Source organism: Nycticebus coucang, chromosome 8 (genome assembly GCF_027406575.1).
Source record: "Nycticebus coucang isolate mNycCou1 chromosome 8, mNycCou1.pri, whole genome shotgun sequence".
Classification (NCBI taxonomy): domain Eukaryota; kingdom Metazoa; phylum Chordata; class Mammalia; order Primates; family Lorisidae; genus Nycticebus; species Nycticebus coucang.
The window spans coordinates 100,951,407-100,958,757 of NC_069787.1; the positions used below are offsets into that span (position 1 = coordinate 100,951,407).

At 37.1% G+C, this 7,351-nt stretch overlaps 1 pseudogene; it reads right to left on the minus strand.

Annotated features, from left to right (window-relative positions):
- Window positions 1–3,109: 3,109 nt before the first annotated feature.
- Window positions 3,110–4,754, minus strand: LOC128591413 (TBCC domain-containing protein 1-like; annotated as a pseudogene).
- Between the last annotated feature and the right edge of the window lie 2,597 nt (window positions 4,755–7,351).

Sequence of the window (7,351 nt, forward strand, 5' to 3'; positions counted from 1 at the left end):
CCAAGAAATATTTATCCATTTCTCTCATATTTCTCTCAGAAATTGGCAGACATGTTATTGAAAATAAGAAGTAATAATATAGAGAATTTAAAAAGCAAAATTAAGAAGACCAATATAAAAGATAGTTAGGACTATGTATTCAGAAAAACAGAATTCTCATAGAACTTTCACAAAAACTTACCATGAAATAGGCTACAAAGGAGATCTCCAAAAGTTCCCAGAATAAGAAAACATGTATGTCATATTCACTAACCATAATTCAGTATAATTAGAAATTACATATAAACGGATAGCAGCGCACACACATACATACACATTTCAATTTTCTAAATTATTTGAGATTTACCAAAAACTCCACTAAAATTATCCCTTAAAACTATTTAGAGATGAGGAAAGTGACATCAGCAAGATGGTAGGCTAGGAAGCTATAGACTACTTTTCCTTTACAGAGATACTGAATTATCAACCATGTATGAGTGGGGCATCATGGCTTACACCTGTAATCCTAGCACTTTGGGAGGCCAAGGTGGGAGGATCCCTTGAGGCCAGGAGTTTGAGACCAGCCTGAGAAACATAGCAAGAGCCTCATCTCTACAAATAAATAAATAAATAATAAAGAAAAAAGAAAAGAAAGGGAAACAATTAGCTGTACATGGTAGAACATGCTTGTAGTCCTACTTACTTGGGAGTCTGAGGCAGGCAAATCACTTCAGCCCAGAAGTTTAAGATTGCAGTGAGCTATGTTGACATCACTGCACTCCAGCCTGGGTGACAGAGCAAGACTCTGTCTCAAAAAACAAAACAAAGCAAACTACTTCTGAGTTCTCCAGAGAATAGCTGAGAAGTAACAACTCCCAGGCCATTCTAAAATTAAAGAGGAATTCCAGTGAAAAGGGTAGGAAAATGTGTAGCATTTGATGGGCCTGTTTGTGCCCCTCCCCCAGTACAGCATAGCACATTAGCAAAATGAGGCTAAAGATCACATGATTATCCCAGTCAGTGTAGAAAAAGCATTTAAAAATATTTAACACCCTTTCATGATAAAAATAATCCAATGAACTAGTAAAAGAAGGAAACTACCTCTCATAATAAAGGTTATTTATGAAAAACCCATAACAAACATTTACCCAATGGCAAAAGACTCAAAGCTTTTCCTCTAAGATCAGGAACTCTCACCACTTCTATTTGACATAGTCATGGAAATCATCTCCAGAGCAGTTAAACAAGAAAAAGAAATAAAAGGCATCGAAATCAGGAAGGAAGAAATTAAATTGTCTCTGTAGATGACATTATTTTATATGTAGAAAACCTTAAAGATTTGCTAGAATTATAATCTAGGAAAGTTGCAGGTTACAAAATCGACATACAAAAACCAGTTATATTTCTACACACCAATAATAAGCAATCCAAAAAGGACATTAAGAAAATTATTCCATTTATAATGGTATCAAAAAGAATAAAATACTTAAAAAAAGATCCAAGGAGGGGAAAGGCTTGTACACTGAAAACTACAAAACAGGGTTGAAAGAGAGCATGTTGTAGTGGCTCACATCTGTAATGCCAGCACTTTGGGAGGCCAAAGTGAGATGATCACTTGAGGCCAGCAATTTAAGACCCACATGGGCAACACAGTGAGATCCTGTCTCTATTACAGTGACAATAATTTGGATATGCTAAAGAAAAGCCATACAGAGTTTCCTTTCAGTGAAAAGGTGAAAGTTTCAATAATAAAATGACAATAGTAAGTCCTTACATATCAATGATTTCTTAAAATGTAAATGGATTAAATTTTCTAATCAAAAGACATGGAGTAACCAAATGGATTTTTAAAAAAACAACAAGATCCAATAATGTGCTGCTTGCAAGAGACCCACTTCAGCCTAAAGGACACACAGACTGAAAGTGAAGGGACGTAGAAATACCACCTTGTGCATTGTTGGTGGTAATGTAAAATGATATAGCCATTATGGAAAACAGTACAGAGGTGCCTCAAAAAATTAAAAAAAAAGAACTAGCATACAATATGGCAATCCTACTTCTGGGTACATACCCAAAAGAAATGAAATCAGGATCTCAGAGAGATATCTGCATCCCTATGTTCACTGCAGTATTATTTGCAATAGCCAAGATATGGAACTAACCTAAGTGTTCATCAACAAATGAATGGATAAAGAAATTATGATACTTAGATAAAATGGAATATTATTCAGCCATAAAAAGAAAGAAATGTGCAACAACATGGATAAAACTGGAGGACATTACGCTAAGTCAAATGTATGACCTTTTTTTTTTTTACTTTTTAGTTCATTTATTGAAAATTTGAAACAAAATGAAAAATAAAGATTTTTACACATTTTCATTAAGCTTCATACTTTAAGGGCTAAGATATCTCCATATAAAATTTTCTACTGTATTTATGCACCAATAAACCATACTTTCATTCCAATTATTATTATTTTTTTTTTTGTAGAGACAGAGTCCCACTGTACCGCCTTCGGGTAGAGTGCCGTGGTGTCACACGGCTCACAGCAACCTCTAACTCTTGGGCTTACGCGATTCTCCTGCCTCAGAACTCCCGAGCAGCTGGGACTACAGGCGCCCACCACAATGCCCGGCTATTGTTTTGTTGCAGTTTGGCAGGGGCTGGGCTTGAACCCACCACCCTTGGCATATGGGGCCGGGGCCCTACTCACTGAGCCACAGGCGCCGCCCTCATTCCAATTATTTTTTAACAGGAGTAGCAATTTCCTTTAAATAGTTAACAAAGATCTATAAAATTCTTATTTAACTCTAGAAAGGATGAAATCCTTTCATCATAAAACTTAAAATGTGCAGTAGACTTGCAAATCTACAATCACTTTAATATTAACATATATACAATAAGACTGCCTTTATCAACTTTTTCACTTTGGCATCAAAAAGATGGGTCTTCTGATATTCCATAAACAATATCTTTATATGAAAGTCAAAAGTTTAGCTAAAATTGAACCTAAACAGTAATAAATGAATATGGAAGGAAAATCAAAGAAAGGTCTTAAATAGGAAGAAGTCCCAATATCTCTTAAACAGGAAGAGTGCCTTCTCAATTTAGTTGAGCACCATCCTCTATTCATCCTTGTGTTTCCAGAGCCCAGTATTTTGATGTAGGGTCCCTAACCTGCTGCTTGTTTGGGGCCTGCTGCAGGAGGGACAAGGCTGTCCAGCTGTTGGCGATGTCCTGTATTAATCAGCCATTCATAAAACTTGTTCTCTACAGGTACCTGGAACTGCTTCCTTTGATCCTTTGTCAACCAAGCCTCCTTTACAGTTTTCTACCAGATTTGTATCTTCTGCTCTCTTTGTCCAAGTGCTTTTTGATATGCAGATGGAAGACCCCCAGGTATCTCTGTGGTGTCCCCTTCCATTTCAAAGGGAATAATAAATACATAGAATTCACAAGGTGGTAAGAGCCTGAAGACACTAGTGTCACTGTTCTCTCCGCATAGGACCATTGGATTGTCCCAATAGTTAGGCACTGTAGCAAGGCCTGCCCTAGCCATATGGTCCCCTAGCACTGGGTAATGGGTATGAAAGGGGGAAAAAGTTACTGTCTGGTTCCTGGAGAGAATAAGTGGACATGTAGGTCAGAATGTGAAAGATGCGACTTGTGGTAGAAGAGACAGACAAACGCTGGCAAACAGCAATGACTTTAACATTGTCACAGTTGTAGAGGTAAGGACTAGTCTCTACAGGGCCCCAGACAAAGGTGCTATTCCTGCACTTCTCAATTGTTACAGATCATAAGGGAGAGAGCAGATACATAAAAAATTAATTGCAACGATGAATCTTGACATGTACCCCCACCAGAGTATCTGAGCTCTTGGCCAATGCCTGCTTGTAGACCTGGCTCATCACCACCATGCCATGCATCCTCGTGACCACGTGAGTATTACAAGCAATCTTAGCTCTTTTGGTTGTCCCTTCAACTTGGTGAGCCCAAGCCAATTTCTTTCCAGATTTGAGGCAAGCAGATGTACCAAATGGATTCCCAGTCAAACAGGATCTCAACCAGGCTTCCAGCTTGTAGAAAGAAAAAGTCTTAGAGATCTTTGAGAAGCCACTTTCTGCATGCAGTGGTTGCCACAGTGCAAGTTCATGAAGTGGATAGATTTTCCTGGCTCTACTTACTGTACCTTCAATAAGAAAGCTGAGTGCCACAACAGCTTCTTGTGACACTAAACTACTATGGGTTGAATGAAATGATGCAGTGAGCTGCTTTGGATCTAAAAGCAGCTTAAGGAGATCTGATAGATGATCCCAGACAAGTTTGGTGACTATAATCATTCCAGTTCTTACTATGACAACTGGACTTTTCAGTCAGGTCAGGAGACTGAGATCTGTTTCTGGGACTAGGCCATTCTTCTCCAATCAAAGCTGTCTTCAAGGAGACCTTATTTAGCTGCTGAATGTATAAGAAGAGTAGAAACTGTAGGGTGTCCACTGAAAGCTGATTTCTCTGCTTTTCAACTTCATCTTCAGACATGCAGTTGGAGAGAACCTCAGACCATTCCAGCCGTTCCTCAGGTGTCTTCATCGAAAGACTATCAAATATTTGGAAGTAAAGCTGTGCCAGGTCCTTAGCCAACTGCAGCTTCCCACATGCAATGTGCCTCCATGTAGACCAGTAGAGGCATGGCCCGAGTTCGCACATAGGTAGATATCTTCCTGAGATCGTGAAGACTAAACTTGGATGGAGGGGGGACCCAAGGACACATACTCTGTTGGCACAGCCCTAGATTAGGATTCAGGTCTGACTTAAGAGCTGCATTGCTACAAATGTACCTTGGAAACCCAGTTTTGGGAGATAAGAAATGGCATACAATTTGTGAAGAGAAAATTGTTTAAATTATAAAAGTATTCTAAGTATGATCATATATCCAAATCAGTGTGAAAACCTGAATATGTGAATGACTTTCTTGGAAAATATTTTTAGTGATGATTACACAAGTATATATTTTCACTAAAATGTATCATAATTTCAGATTTTCAGATTTGGATGCTCAATCTAACCCTGAAACCCAAAATAGCAAGTATAGTACAATAGAATGAGCCAGAGGGTTAGTGTGCTTATAAACTTAGGTTTAACTTTTTAATGATTAGAAAATAAAATCCTGGATTATAGTAAAAGAAAAGTACATTATGACCAAGTATAGTTACCCCAGAAATGCATGGGTGGTTCAAAATTAAATAATTTAAAAATAAACTCATCATACTGAGAGATTAAAAAAAGAGGAAGTAATCTTCTCAACAGATGATGGAAGCTCAATTTAAAACTTCAAAATCTGTTTTTGATGGCAAATTTACCATATTAAGAATGATTAAATTGAAGAAAAAGCATTTCAAAGAAAAGCGACAGAAGACATCATAGGAAGAGGTGAAACACGGGAAGTGTTCCCATTAATGCAAAGAACAAGCCAAGGACGAAAGTTTATACTGAATGTCCTGGGGGCCTTTGCCAAGACGTTAAAAAGAAAAGATATATAAACTCATACAAATTATAAACAGACAAGATTGTTACTTGTTGTCAATATAATCATATACATAGAGAATTCCATAAAAACAACTGATAAGTTGTCAAAATAAGTAAGAGTATGTAGCAAGGAAGCCTAATATAGAATAAAAAAGAAGTCAGTGGTTTTATCTCAGAACAGCAAAAATAGAACTGTAATAGAAAACCCTCCACTTACTTTTTCAAAAACCTACAAAACTTCTATTTCTAGGTTTATGATATATTAGTATAATATAATAACAACAACAACAACAAAATATTAGCCTACATGAAGGCTATAAAATTTTAGACATAAAAAATTCATTATAATGGGAAAATACAATACTGAATAGGATGACTCTGTTAACATGCCAATTCTCCAAATGTAATTATTAACTGCAGTTACTGTTAAGGAAATTTAAGGATTCCAAAATTAAGACAAAAAAGAAAATGTGCGAAAACAGCCAAGAGGAATTGAAAAGAAAAAAGCAATTAAGGATATATATAAATATCCTATATATAAAAAAACATGCTATCAAGCTATAACTACATGTTATTGATTCACGTGTAAATAAGTTGATAATGAAACTGAATTCAGAATAAAACCCATACATTTATGGGAATTGAGTATATTAAAAGTGGCATTGCAAATGAGTTTTCAAAAAGATGGTATATTCAATCAATGATTTGGAAACAAATAGCTATCTATTGTAGAAGTGAATCAGAATAAACTTACATACATAAACATAAATTGTGGGTGGATTAAAATGCTAAATATAAAACAAATGAACCAATCTACAAAAGTACTGGGAGACTTGAGGCCAGGAGTTACAAGTTCATAGCCTTTGCCTATTTTTCCCTTGGGTGGCTTATCTCTTTTTTTACTGTACTTCAGTACATATTCTGGATATGTATTTGGTCTTTTTATGCAAATATTCTCACTCAGTCTATCTTTAGTACTTTGTAGTGTTATACCCAAAGTGCGTGGAATAGAGAAAAGCCAGCAGACTGAGTCCAAATTAAACAAGGGTCTATTATAAACGAGGCTATTTATATATATAGCCCTTCACAAACATAAATTGTAGGTGGATTAAAAAGGTAAATATAAAACAAATGAACTAATCTACAAAAGTACTGGGAGGCCAGGAGTTTGAGACCAGCCTGGACGATATAGCAAGGCCCATCTCTACAAAAAAATATAAAAAATTGTCCTGGTGTGGTGGCGTGCACCTGTAGTCCCAGCTGCTTGGGGGTCAGAGACAAGAGAATCACTTGAGCGCAGGAATCTGAGGTTGTAGTGAGCAGTGATGACCCACTGGACTTCAGCCTGGATGGCAGAGCTAGATCTTATCTCTAAAGGAAATTAAAGTACTGGAAGAAAATTTAGGCTGTATTTACAATAAGGCAAGGAAAAGAAGTTTTTAAGCAAAATTTACAAAAGGAAAAGAATTGATAAATTTGACTGATAAACTATGGTCCTATAGTTAATCTGACCATACCCAAACTAAAGTACTGTTATGCCCAAACTCCGTCTTGCTAAGGGCTTTCAACATTCCCCCTTTAAAACAGGAAGCTCAGCTGAAAGAGTTTAGTAATAACTGCAAAACCCTAGCTTCCCCTTGTAAGGACTCCCCTTACCAGGTGTTGGCTCTTGTCAAATTCAGTCCTTGCATTAAGGACTCTTCCTTCCCTACCGAAAGCCCCTTATAAATGGTTTCCACCCCTGCTTCTAGGGGCCAAGAGACTTTGAGGCGTGGGCCTGCTCTCTGCCCCGCGGATCAATAAAGGGCCCTTGTTTAATTTGGACTCAGTCTGCTGGCGTTT